General features: G+C 38.1%; 1 non-coding gene across 1 annotated transcript; it reads left to right on the top strand.

Moving 5' to 3' along the window:
• Positions 1–1,722: 1,722 nt before the first annotated feature.
• LOC138828546 (U6atac minor spliceosomal RNA) lies at positions 1,723–1,845 on the top strand. The gene has a single exon (XR_011372294.1). It is a non-coding gene; the product is annotated as a U6atac minor spliceosomal RNA (small nuclear RNA).
• The last annotated feature ends 11,638 nt before the right edge of the window (positions 1,846–13,483 follow it).

Here is a 13,483-nt window from a genome sequence, read left to right as displayed (position 1 = left end):
ACCACACTCAGAGTAGAGATCACAATCTACTCCTTTCTTTAAAAATCTCCGAAGTGTTTTTGAGATGGTTAATAATAATAAACGAGATAAGGGAATCCAGGTGGCATGGTCATGTGGGCACCAACTGTGGTTCCTTCTCCATTAGGTGTCAACCAATTTGCAGAACAAAGCTGACCATGTTTTATAAACCATATTCTGAGGAGCAAAGTATTATGTACCTTTCAGAACATGTGCTTCTATTTATTGTCTGTCAGCATGCTAGGGCACCTGTGTTAGTTTTATACCACTGCATGCAGACTCTTTGACGAGTTGAATGCTGGTAAGTTCCAGCTGTTATTCACCTGTGGGAACATGGGAAAAATACCTCCTTTGAATTTTAAATCTAAGGCACTAAAATTGTTTGCAAAACAATACATTTGCAATACTATATTAATTCTGTTTATTAAATGCCTAGTAAAAACGAAAAATGCACTCTCTGTGTGGTGTGCCTCTGTGTGTGTGTGTGTGCTGGTAATGGAGCTTGAACTCAGGGCCTAGGTACTATCCATTAGCTTTTTCAATCAAGGCTGATGCTCTACCACTTAGCCACACCTCTACTTTTGTTAGTTAATTGGAGGCAAGACTCAATTTGCCTGCCCAGACTGGCTTCTCACTGGGATTTTCATCTCTCAGAGTCCTGAGTAGCTAGGATTACAGGCATGAGTCATCAGCACTATATTAGTGGCCCTTCTCAAGAATAACTATAGCACTAATTAAGAATGAGCAAACAGGGCTAGAGGGTATGTGGCTCAGTGGCAAAGAGCTTGCCTAACATGGGTTCTATCTTCCTACTAAAAAGTAAAAGTACATTTTAATAAAGGAGCAAATGTACTTATAAGGCTAATACAATGCTGGTTGTGAGAAAACAGAATGAGAAGTGGTTCTCTGATGGAAATAATGCAAGGGAAATGGTGACCACCCATACTGAATGACAATGTCTTAGTTTTTTTAAAATTAAAGGGAAAGAATTTTAGAGTAGAGAATAAGGGTGTGGGAGTCACTCAGTATTAAAGTATTTTCCTAGCATGTATGAGACTCTGAGTTCAAATACTATAACACCCCCCACACACATACACATAAACACACACACACATACACACAAGGGGGGAAGGGAAGAGAGAGACAGACAGACAGACACAGAGAGAGAGAGAGAGAGAGAGAGAGAGAGAGAGAGAGAGAGAGAGAGAGAGAGAGAGAGAGAGAGAGAGAGAGAGAGAGAGAGAGAGAGAGAGAGAGAGAGAGAGAGAACCAGAATAGCATTTTCTTGAGAATGAGTGTACATAACTGCTGGTATTAAATTTTACTACTGCTCTATACAGCATACATCAGTAATCTAATGCTTCAGTCTATAAAACGTGATCTTTTTTACTACTAAAATAGGACTCCAACTAATTGCATAGCTTTCAGACATGTAATGTTGATTATTACCTGCCTGGCACTGTGCTAGATCATGAACATGTATTATCGAACTGAATATTGACAATAACCCTATGAGGAGCTGCCAGTCAGCATCTTCAACTGGACAAATAACTACATTTTAAAAGAAGTTGTGACTCAGAAGGAGCTGGGGCTCATGTTGTAGAGTACTACCTTGAGGGAAGAGTTAAGAAATAGTGCCCACCCTGAGTTCAAGCCCCAGTTCCCTGCCCCCCCTCCTCCCAGAAAAACATGGAGGAGAAAAAAGTGTTGCATGGAAAGAGATGTTAGCATTCCTCTTGACAAGGATGGAAGAGACACTTGGGCCTGACAACACACATATAGTTAAGGCATTGCTACATAATTTGTGGCATCTAACTATAGTCTTCTGAACAGCCATATTAAAAATCCCTGAAAATTTGGATATGTAAAAGAAAAAAAAGGAAGTTGAGTACAAGTGTGGCCAGCTTAGGTATTATTATTAGGAAGGTTGGACTTAAGCTTAACTAGCGGCTTTTCCTAATCATCTAGTGCCATAGCTCAACTTTATAGTGAAAAAGTGTCTGACAGGATAGTGTCTAAAACACTGTGTGTGTGTGTGTGCAGTACTTTCTTTTACTTATATACATGATAATCATATATACTTATGGGGGACCAAATTACTTTTGATGCATATATACAACATGTCGTGATCAAATCAGATTTTAGTCATGCCATCATCTCACATATCTTCCATTTCTTTGTGGTAAGACTACTCAAAACCTTTCTTTAGCTTTTCAAAAATATGCATTATTGTGAACTACAGTAACTCTACTATGCAGTAAAGACCAGAAGTTAGTCTTTTTGTCTAAACACAATTTTGTCCCCAACCCCTCTACATTCTCATTCTACCCAGCTGCAGCAGATCTGGTGATCTGGTGATGGCCATTCTACTCTGTATTTTTATTGCTCATCAGAGAGAATGAGTGATATCTGCCTCTGTGTGTCAGTCAGTGAGCACAATTGCCTGCAAGTCCATTGATGTTGTTACAATTCTAATAGCATGGAACTTTGCATATCTAGTATATTTTCATTAGCAATACCTTTAGACAGAACACAGCGGAAGGTTAAATTTTATAACAATTATGTATTTATTTGGATCTGTATTAGAACAAAAGATAGGATTAGCCATCCATCGATTTCCTCCAGCTTTGCTGCTATCTCACTTGCCTTCAGATAGTTATCTTGGATTGCTTTGGAAGGCTCTTCAGTATTTTCCAGAACTGCTCTTGAGCCTGAATAACAACACTGAATGGAAAACACTGTTGAAAATCCTCCAGTGGCACATAAAAGGAAACTCAAACTCCTGGGACTTGGAAGCTCCTCCCTCATCTCGCCCTTTGTCACACTGAAGTTTTAGACCCAGATCTCCCTGTTGCCTTACCTTTCTCCCAGCCATACCAGCGTCCTGATCTTTCTTGTAGAAGGCAGACTCATTGCAGGGCCGTTAACTCTCCTGGTCTTATTGCCAGGCCTTGGGCTTGCACTGAAGTCTCCCTTCGAATATCTCCACTTCCAAAGGCCACATCTCCTTCTTTCTTGCCTGCCTTACTTGCCTTCATAGCACTTAGATGAAGTTGGATTAGGAAAGGATCATGCCATTTACTTGTTTACCTACTTTCTTCTCCATTAAGTGAAAAGTCTTTTAGACAAGGACTTTGTTCTGCTTATTCACAGCTGTTTTTCAAATACAATACAAAATATGTGCTCAACAAATAATTAATTAAACTATCAATGATGATTCTATTTGCTTATAATGCTAAAAGATTTGTAAAGAAAAATGCTGAGGAAATTTGAAGGCCACTGTTAAGATATGAAATTCCATATATGGAGGCAGTGATTGGGTAGATTTCAGGGAAGTCGTGTCTGTCATTGCTGCAATAGTGGACACCTAAAATAGACAAATCATGGTTCAAGGACCATGCTTGGGTAAAAAGAGAAATCTGATCTCAAAAATAACTAGCAAAAACAGAGCTAGAGGCATGGTGAATATCAGCCTAGCAAGCACAAGGCCCTGAGTTCAACCTCTAACACTGAAAGAAAAAGACAGAGAGATATAGAGAGACAGAGAGAAAAAATGCAAGCTCAGATAGTATGATGAAGCTTAAAAATTTAGAGGAATTTTTCTCATTTGAACAGTACTACATCCATAAGACATAATTGTTTGTAGCATTTTACATATTTACTATGTTCATTAAGATTCATACCTGAAATTAGTTCTACTGAAGACACCGATATACCAGTCTCTATTTAGGAGATTAGCACAAAGGTCAAGTTTGTGCCTGCAGTTTGAGTTAACTAACATCATTAAACAAACTGAGGAATGTTATACTCCTTTCCAAATTTCTCAAAGCCAATAATACAACCACTGATGTATAGATCAGTGTGAAACATTTTTCTTTGTTACTATTTTTTTATTGTGAAAATACTGTACAGAGGGGTTACAATTACATGGGCAAGATAATGGGTACATTTCTTATCAAGCATTGTAGCCTCCTCCTTTGTTTCCCCTTCCCATCCCTTCCCATCCTCCCCCTCATCCCCCCAACCCAATCCTCCTCTCCCCCTCCCACCACCAAAATTGTAAAGTTCGTTTTCGACATTACAAGTTGTATATCTCATTGCTGCAATGGTTCTTTGTTACTATTTTTATCTGATTTGGAAGTTGACTACTGGTTAGTAACACTGTCCTGTTCATTATACTGTGTATGAAGGTCACCCTCTCCTGGTATATAGTCAACTTCCATTTGTTCAGTAATTGTAGCTGATGGAGTCCTGCTAAGAAACCCAGGTCTACAAAGAAACTATTCTTTATCCCATTGTTTTCACTGTTAACTCAATCATAGAACCCGAGTTATGGACTGGAGCTGGAATTCTAGGAAATATTGGAAGTACCCTATATAATTCTATTTCTTAAAAAGTAGCCCATAGAGGAGAGAAAAATGCACCACCAAGAATTTACTTGTCTTCCCTCTGCTGGGATGGACCTACTGAGTAGGTCTGTACCACTGAACTGCACCCACCCCTGCCCCCAGCAGCTCACCTTTGATACTGAATGTGTTCACTGATTTTTATCACTGAGCATCTAGAGAAAGAAGAATGCTGAAAATTAGGCTGATTGCCTAGGGGAGTTTGAACTGTCAGTCCATAATGGCTCTTCTGTCTGGATTATAGGGGACTGGCCATTGTTCAGCTATCATCACTGCTGCGAGAGGAGCCTCTGTTAGCCAGGATAAGAGTTGCTTTTCATCATGCTTGTAGTGAGCATGTTCCACTCAAAATACCAATAATTCAATCTCTCACCAGGAAGAGCAAACAGAGCTTGAAAGTTCATGCATTTTAAATGTGGGGGGAGAAACAAGACATGGGATGTAAGCTAAGAAAGTCAATGGCTTACCAGTGCTCCGCTGAGCACCAGCATCATGTTTCTGCTTTGGGGACATGGTGTTGAAACACAAGATCCTTTGGAAATGAGGGGTATTTCTATACAATTTGTTTGAGTCATAAAGTGGGCAAAAAGGAGAATGCTTTGGACTGTGTGGTCTTGCTCTGAAGTTCCCATTGGCAGGAGGGCAAGGGACCCTTGGGGAGGCTCCTGGACCTGAAAATGAAGGCCAGAGTGGGTAGATTCTGGGAATTGAAGCAGTTTACAGGTCTCACTCACTTTCAAAGGTTCCTACACATTTTCTTCTTGGGATTACTTGGAATAGTTGAACTTAAGTGGCCTCTATTTCCTCCTTCCTTCCTTCTCTCTCTCCTTCCTCTTTTTCATTCCTCCCTCCTTCCCTCCCTCCCTCCCTCCCTCCTTTCTTCTTTTCTTCCTGTATAATTAGTACTTACAAGCACTTGTTACATGCTTTTCTGGGGCTGGGCATGAAACCACAGTGTTGAATAAAATGTCAAAAATCCCTGTACTCAAGGAAAGAAAATGCCTTTTTTGTTCTTTCTTTCTCTCTCTCTTTCTCTCTCTCTCTCTCATCTCCCTGTCACACTTTTAAAAGATGAAATAAGTTAGATGTGACAAATATTATGGAGAAATAAAGAACAAATGAGAGACAAAGGATAGAAAGGAGGATGGCTCGCAGGCAAGTCACCATTTGAGATAAGATCTCAGGAGCTGAATGGATCTGCCACATGGGTTTGAGGCCAGAGGGAGATCTAAGCAGAAGGAGAAGCATGTGAGAAGATCTTGAGGCAGAATCCATGTTTGATATGTTTTGGAAAATAGCAAACAAGCTTATGTAACTGGATAGCAGTTTTTGCAGATTTTTCGGTTGTAAGAGAGTACTTTTTGATGCTGATTTTTAAAAATTGTGTTAGACATTGAATTCAGGACCCAGTATATGCTAGACAAGTACTGTATACCCCTAGCTTAATGGAGGATGTCAGTTACTTTTAGCTTATGAGTGTGTCCTGAGATATTAAGTCTAAAGGCTACAAATCATATTTTAAGTGAACCCAATGAAAATTGCAAATTACATCATCTATTTTGATCTCTGTAGATATATAAAAGAGAAAGTATTACTTTAATATTTCTAGATCTGATATAACCTAATTTGTAGGTTATTAGACAATTCATTAAGAAAACAATTTTAGGTACAAGATACAATTTTAGGTACAAGATAAATAGAAACTGATTCTTTAAAACATACTACTAGGCTTTTAAAACATATCACTATGGCCTGGAGCAGTGGCTCTCTTTTTTAATCCCAGCTATTTGGGAGATATAGATTGAAAGCCAGCCTGGAGTGAGGAGATTTAGTGAGATCTCATCTTAATAATTTGAATGTGGTAATGTGTATCTGTGGTCCCAACTATATAGAGGCTATAAGTAGAAGAATTATAATCTGAAGTCAGCCTGGAGAAAAAAAATGAAATACTACCTGAAAAAATAAATAAAGTAAAGCTAACATCCATCATAAAAGCAAAATAAAATGATATACCACCACTTTTTTACATTAGCATGCTATTGATCTCTTTAAGGTTGTTACTAGGGAAGCTAGATACATATTTTAGCAAACATCCTTTGCTCAAAATATTTTGAAACTCTTATTTTCAAAAATTGGAAGATTGAAATAAAACTTTGTTATCACTCTTTGCTTTGGGTTACAAACTTGGTTCTAGAAACCCTCATGTTTGTCACAGCTGGTCCTGATGACTGCAAGGTGACTTCTGTTAGAAGAAAAATAGATATGGATAAAAATTAAGCTTGAGCTAATTGAACAAGTCATGATTTCCTATTTTCTCTGAGTTCCAAATAATGGTGAGGCAGAGGAGGAGTGTGCAGATGACAACATTAAAGCATGTTCTCCATCTTGACATGGCATATACAACTAGAATAGCATGTCAGTCATGCTGTTCATGGGCAATAAAGGTCATTTTCTAAACTGAAATTACCCTTGATATTTCCACATGGGTTAACTTCAGAAGTTACTTTATATTAAAATAAAAAATTCATGGAAAAATTTACATGTAGAGAATAAAAATACAGTGAATCTCACCTATATTACTCCACTACACCTTGAAATGACAGCAGTAGAGGGGAGCCTTAAGTATTTCTTCAAGGTAGCATTTCCTCCTGCTTAGAAAGTACCATAGTCCCTGTTGTGTTTCTATTCTGGCTGCCATCAAGGTCTCTCTTCTGATGATTAGATGGCCTCTACCCACCCAATCACCAGCAGGCCCCTGGCACAGATTTCAGGCAGGCTCTGCTCCTGAGTCTGCTTCCTTTTAAGGAGAACTTGTTTGCTGTACTTCTGAGAAATTCTTGTACTTTCTGCCAACTCAGCTATGAATGGTAAAGTCCTCCTTCTTTTGTATATTCATTTGTGATATACCAGAAGTGTTTTCTGTGAATATGTAGCTTTCCATGCTTGGTATTATATTTTTAAATCACACACTTAAAGAATAATAACCAGTTCTGAAAAGAAAATCTTGTGATAGCCTTGGCTTTTACTCAGCATGACCTTTCCTAGACTCTATAACTCCAGTAATTTGGTGGCAAAGGGAAACCATGTTTAGGGCATCGACATTAGTGGAATGTATTAGTTCTGTAACAAGGGAAAGTGCTAGAATACGGCAAGGATAAGAATAAGGAAAACTGAAATGGTATTAAGATCAAATTATCTTAAAATAATTCTTCTTTCTGGTTCCAATTTAATAGGAACATCAAAGGAAGATACTTAATTTTCTTTTCCTGACAGAACAAATCAGAAAGAGTCTAGGACAGTTTTTAGTGGGCAAAAATCTTACATTTACTGGTCACTTCCTGTTAAAACTGTTGTAACTGAGCTGGGCTCTGGGACTAGCTTCTTGGGAGCCAGAGCAGGGCAGGAAGATCACTAAGTCTAGCTGAGTAAAACAGAGGCCTTGAGTTGACCTCTAAGACCAAATAATAGTACGATAGTTTAAATGTATCACAAACTTAAGAAATTTAGCTGATAGAGTATGAACCAATCTTCTTTCCTCCGTCTCTCCCTCCCTCCCTCCCTGCTTCCTTTCCTCCCTCTCTTCCATCCTTCTTTCTTTCCTTCCTTCCTTTTTTTTTACTTCCTCCCATTTTTACTTCCTCCCTTCCTCCCCTCTTCCATTCTTTATCAATTTAAAATTGTAATTTGCAAAGAAGTAACTAATAAAGTAGTTCCTTTCCTTCCTACCAGCATATAGAAATGAGGTTACAGACAGCATAGTAATTGTCATGATTACATGGGAGCAGGGGAAATGCTGGGTCTTTTTAATGCACAGAATTTGGCTTTGGTTTTTAGAGACTACATAGCTAGAAATTGGACTACTGTTGTTCTGCGTTTAATTTTGAGCTAATTCTTTTTTTATTAAATTTTAATTTTAATTTTTTGTGAACATATTGTACAGAGGAGTTACAATTACATGGGCAAGATAATGAGTACATTTCTTATCAAGCATTGCAGCCTCCTCCTTTGTTTACCCTTCACATCCCTTCCCAGCCTCCCCCCGCCCCCCCACCCAATCCCTCCCACCCCCCCACAAGTTGTGAAGTTCATTTTTGACATGACAACTTGTACTTCTCATAGTTGCATCGGGTCCACCTGTATCCTTAACCGACCCATCTCCTCCACAAATTATACCCACATCAAATATAGTGAAAGCGGGGGTTGTACTGTGGGGGAGGGACATACAAAGCTACAAAGAAATAATCTTATAAATGAGTTAGAAACAAATGCATGAAAGAAAAAAACATTTAAATACTTATCTAAGGGTTCATTTTCCTAACATCATATTATCTGGCCTTTCCTGCTTGACTCTACATATACTAGATATTGCAAATAAGGGAAACCAGAGCTAATTCTTTTATGAACACATGTTGCCTCTCTTGAACTGAGCCCTGGCTTTCCCTGGGAGAAATTTGGTCATTCCAAGACACTAGAGAAAGTCACTTGCTTATTGTCAGATTGGGGACCATATTGCTTTAAAAAATTCTTTTATTTATTTTTTAAATTTATTTTTATTATTGTGGAGTACATATACAGAGGGTTTATATTTATATGAATCAGGTAATGAATTTAATCCTTTAAACCACCTCTCCCCTTCCTTTGCTCTCTCCCAGTTTTTCCCTCCCACCTCCCCTGACATGATATACAATTCATTTTCTACATAGTGTCCAGTGAGTATCACTGTTGTATTTGTTCACCGTTTGTTCCACCTTTTCTGTGTCCCCCTTACCCTCCCAGATACAAACAAATAAAAAGGAACAGAAAATGAAAACAGCAACAACAAAAACTATAATTTGTATTCTTTCCTTGAAGCTCATTTCATAAAATGTTATTTAATATGATCATATGCACATAGCTATTGATCTTTTGTCTTTTATTGAAGGTCATTTCAAAAAAAGTTATTTTATATGCTCATATGCACATAGCTGTTGATCTTTTGTCAACCACTTCTATGCATGTCCTCCTTTGGCCTCAGTGTGTGAATGTCTAGAATCCTATATAATTTATCATGTCCAATTATGATACCCCTATTTTTTTCTTTTTCTTTCTCAATCCCAGCAAGAAATCAAGTTCTCTCTAGAGAAAGTGATCCCTTATCCTACTTCTATATTAGTTCATTCACTCTTTAATTTTGAAACTTATAATATTTAATACAAGATAATATATGTATTATATATGCAAATTGTGAAGCATAAGGGTAGATTGTAAACTTATACCTACACCAGTGTGATTCCCATTAACTCCCTACATGAACCACTTAGATGTCCCAATCTTTGGTTTTATAAATTTTTATCTTAAAAACAACATTCTTATTTGTTTATACTAAAAAATTTTTGGCAGTATTGAGTTTTTTTTAATTTAATTTAATTTTATTTGTGAACATACTGTACAGAGGGGTTACAATTACATGGGCAGGATAATGCGTACATTTCTTACCAAGCATTGCACCCTCCTCCTTTGGTTTACACTTCACATCCCTTCCCAGCCTCCCCCCTCCCCCCAATCCCAATCCTTCTCCTTCCCCCCCTTCCCCCCCACCGACGTTGTAAAGCTCATTTTGGACATGACAACTTGTACTTCTCATTGTTGCAACAGGTCCACCTGTATCCTTAAACAACTGGTTTTTCCCCATCTCCTCCACAAGTTATACTGACATCAAATATAGTGAAAGCAGGGGTTATACTGTGAGGGAGGGACATACAAAGCAACAAAGAGATAACCTTATAAATGCATTAGAAACACATGCATGAAAGAAAAAAACATTAAAATACATATCTAAGGGTTCATTTTCCTGACATCACATTATCTGACCTTTTCCGCTTGACTCATACATATACTAGATATTGCAAATAAGGGGAACCATGGGACCTATGTTTCTTGGGCCTGGCTTACTTCACTTAATACAATTTTTTCCAAGTTTTTCCATTTCCTAACAAATGGGGCAATGTCATTCTTTCTGATGGAGGCATAGAATTCCATTGTGTATATATACCACATTTTCTTGATCCATTCATCTGCTGAGGGACATCTGGGTTGGTTCCATATCTTAGCTATGGTAAATAATGCTGCAATAAACATTGTTGTGCTGGTAGCTTTAGTGTGGTCTTGTTTGTAAACATTTGGGTAAATGCCCAAAAGTGGGATTGCTGGGTCATAGGGGAGATCTATGTGAAGTCTTTTGAGGAACCTCCATACTGCTTTCCAAAGTGGTTGAACAAGTTTACATTCCCACCAACAATGAAGTAAGGTTCCTTTCTGTCCACATCCCCTCCAGTATCTGTTGTTGTTAGAGTTCTTGATTTTTGCCGCAGTATTGAGTTTTTAACTCAAGATCTCCACTTATCAATTGGTAGATAAATACTCTACACTTAAGCCATGCCCCTGGCTTTTCACAGTTTTAGTTATTTTTTCAGGGAGAGTTTTGTGTTTTTAATCCTCTCTGCTGGCCTGGAACCTCTACTTATGGCCTCCTGAAAATCTGGTAAGGATTTTATCATGTTCTAGATACTTCCTCAGTCTATCTACATATTTTACACAAAAACCACATGAACTATATATTACTGCAGATAAGAAAACTCAAGTCCATGAGGAGAAACAACTCCAAAATCCACTTGAGAAAAATAAATGAATATGCTACCCTAAAATATAGAAAATATTGACACAAATATTACATAATGATTTAAATGAATAAAATATACATAAAGCATGGAAGAATCGTAGAAAATTAATAAATTGAAATTATCAAAGATGGTGGAGGTTCAACAGGGGTCCAGCAGAGCTCTCTCTGAGAAACCAGTGCTTTAGATACCTACTGAATAATTTGTGTCTAGATAGTCACACCAAGTGAGTGGGAATTGTACAGAGATTTATAACAGAGGGGAAAATTGCAGGCAGCCTGCTTAAGAAGACAGATTCGAGCCTATGCTGGTGTGCAACTGCAGCAGCAGTCAGAGAGAGCTGGGACAAAAGCACCAGAGTCAGAGTGGCATGTGGCTTTCCACTCACCTTGAACTTGATGACTAGGAATGAAATTACATATTCAAGCCAGCCATAGATGGACACAGACAATTTGTCACACCCTGGATGGCCCGAAACACTAAGAGAAAGCATGAATACTCCACAAAAAGACATCTTCACTCTCTCCCAGAGAATAGCTTCTGGAAGGAAACCTCCACACCCGAGAAGAACGCCATCTGTGATACTGGCATAGAGCCTGCCAAAGCAGCTAGCAGGTAACAAAGGCTGGAGAAGCAGTAACTGTGGCACCATTTTTCAACAGGGAAAAGGAACCTGACCAGTGAGCCAGCAAAGAACAAAGACATTCCTGTCATATGGTCACTTAACCTGCAGCTTAGCTGGGCACTCTGGAATTACAAAACTAAAAGGCTGTAAAATCTCGCTAAAAGAAAACAAAAACAAAAACAAGAACAAAAACTGGATAGGCTGTAAAAGCCAAGTGCTGCTCCAGGCTGGGCTAAAAGAGTGTCTCAGGAGCTAGTTCCTCTGGGAAAAGCCACTGATTCCAGACATGCTGCATTTCCATCCATACTCAAGTTCACTTGCAGAGATTCCAATAGAAGAAAAGAGCCACCTCCTTCCCGTGCTTTCATTCAAGCAAATCCCCTCTCCCACTAAATTAGGCTGGGAGGAGGAGGAAAAAACTCCAAGTTTGTAAGGCAGAACTTTTTTCTGCCTGTTCAAACAAACTGATTTGAGAATCAGGCTAATCCACAAGGAAAACTGGCCATCTTAAGGAAATCAAAGGCTCCATGAAGAGAATAGATAGCAGACATCACAAAGTCCCTCAAACAAATGGAAGGAATTTTTTCTCCTTTTTTCCCTTTATTTGTTCTCTTCTTCATTGCTCTTCTGTGTAGTCTTAGATATATAGCCTACAGTGATCACTAGGCTTCCTTCTTAATATATATATATATATATATATATATATATATATATATATATATATATATAGTCAGTTGTGGGACTTGAAATCTGGGCCTGGGCGCTGTCCCTGAGCTCTTCAGCTCAAAGTGAGCACTCTACCACTTGAGCCACTGTGCCACACTTAATTGGAGATTCTTATCTTATTCTTATCTTAGTCTCACAGATTTTCCTTGCCCCACTGTCTTTGAAACCTGATCCTGATCTCAGCCTCCCAATTAGCTAGGGTTATAGGCAAGAGCCATCTGCGACAGGCTTAGCCTATATTTTTGATTATTCAATTTACTATTTCTTAATCAATCTTACTAATTTTAATTTTAGTATTATTTCCTTATAAATATATAATTTCTTCCTGAATTTAGGTCTTAGTTTTCTTCCCCCTGTTCCTTTCATTTTTCTATATTCCTCTATTCCTATTTGCTCTTTTCTCAATTTTTCATTTTATCTCTTAAACATTATTTTAATTTCACCTTAACCCACTCTTGTTATTTCTAGTAGTTCACTCCTTTTTTCCCCTTCAATCTGTTGATTCCTAGTTGTTTTTCTGTAAGCCAAACTATATTTGTATCCATTTTGGCTGTGTCTCAGTGGTTTATTATGTTATCCTTTTGGTTCAGATTGCTTCACAGCAGATTTGTTCACTGATCACAACTATATATAATCCCCACTCCAGAATCACAATATCCTTCCCCAAAGAAAAGGAGAGATAGATAGGGTAATACCTATCTATGATTTTCAACCTCTAAAATATTTCCAATTACAGGGCTCAGAGTTGGTGTTTGTCTTAAAATTATGTTCTGTTGTGGTATTGGATCTGCTTCTGTACACATAAAGGAGAGGAAGAAAGAAAATACCTATCTATGATTTTGAACCTCTATAAAGTCTGTGCAACTACAGGCTCTGGGTTGGTTTTTGTCTTTAAGTTGTTTTCTGTTGTGATATTGGATTTGCTTTCATTTCCAAATGGGCAGAACAAATCATAGGGGAAAAAAAGGCATGTCAAGGAACCTTAACTACTCAAAACAAACAGGAAACAGAACAATCAATGGAAAACCCTAGAGGATAGTTCTCAAAATACT

Source organism: Dipodomys merriami, unplaced genomic scaffold, assembly GCF_024711535.1.
Source record: "Dipodomys merriami isolate MVZ:Mamm:240054 unplaced genomic scaffold, mDipMer1.0.p SCAF_16, whole genome shotgun sequence".
In the NCBI taxonomy this organism is placed as follows: domain Eukaryota; kingdom Metazoa; phylum Chordata; class Mammalia; order Rodentia; family Heteromyidae; genus Dipodomys; species Dipodomys merriami.
The sequence above is the reverse complement of the archived record's forward strand: the minus strand, read 5'-3'. Positions and strand labels throughout refer to the sequence as shown.